This window comes from Micropterus dolomieu, linkage group LG22 (assembly GCF_021292245.1).
Source record: "Micropterus dolomieu isolate WLL.071019.BEF.003 ecotype Adirondacks linkage group LG22, ASM2129224v1, whole genome shotgun sequence".
Taxonomy (NCBI): domain Eukaryota; kingdom Metazoa; phylum Chordata; class Actinopteri; order Centrarchiformes; family Centrarchidae; genus Micropterus; species Micropterus dolomieu.
Window position 1 is genome coordinate 36,066,682 of NC_060171.1, and position 1,231 is coordinate 36,067,912.

Below are 1,231 nucleotides of genomic sequence, written 5' to 3' on the forward strand. Positions count from 1 at the left end.
AGGTTGAACGTGAACGAGGGGCTAATTTTTTCCAATTTTCTAGGTGGCGCTAGCGAGTCATTTTGCAACGCCCATGTGCGAAACTTGTAGAATACGAAATTTTTCACCGGTTCTGACATGTTTGCAAATTTTGGTGAGTTTTCGAGTATGTTTAGGCCATGTCATTTGGGCCTACTTTGCAGAAAAAAGAAAAAAAAATAAAAAATAAAAAATAAAAAAAAAAATAATCCGAGCAAATTCAATAGGGACCTCGCACGGTCGTGCTCGGGCCCTAATAATCCGAGCAAATTCAATAGGGACCTCACACGGTCGTGCTCGGGCCCTAATAAATTGGCCCACACCTGAGGCACACCACATTAAACCGGACAGAATAAAGAGACATAGTTGTTCCTAGACACACAGAACCACCTGCTGGACAGAGATCCCCACTCAGTGCCTCAGTCTGTCTAACATGATGCTGTGATCAGTTGTGTCAACTGCAGGCTTAGGTCCAGGAGTACTAGGACTGAACACATGCCATCATCAGCAGACATTAAAAGGTAATTGGTGACTAAGCAGGGCAGTCTCAGTGCTGTCGTACTTCCAGAAACCAGTTTGAAACTTTTCAAATATGTTGTTGTTTTCCAGTAGAGAGAGCAGTTGTTTCAACACTAGTTTTTCTAAAAATCTTTGCTGTAAAAGGTAGTTTGGAAATTGGTCTAAAATTTTGAGGGAGAGAGGGATCTAAACCTGTTTTTTTAGGGCCCGAGCACGACCGTGCGAGGTCCCTATTGAATCTGCTCGGATTATATATTTAGGGCCCGAGCACGACCGTGCGAGGTCCCTATTGAATCTGCTCGGATTATTAGGGCCCGAGCACGACCGTGTGAGGTCCCTATTGAATTTGCTCGGATTATATATATTTTTTTTTTTTCTTTTTTCTGCAAAGTAGGCCCAAATGACATGGCCTAAACATACTCGAAAACTCACCAAAATTTGCAAACATGTCAGAACCGGTGAAAAATTTCGTATTCTACAAGTTTCGCACATGGGCGTGGCAAAATGACTCGCTAGCGCCACCTAGAAAATTGGAAATGATTAGCCCCTCGTTCACGTTCAACCTACATGTACGAAATTTTCTGGGGACATGTATCGTATCAAGACGCACAAAAAAGCCTCAAGAACCCATAGCCTAAAGTCAACAGGAAGTCGGCCATTTTGAATTTTATGGCCATTTTTGGATGATTTACAT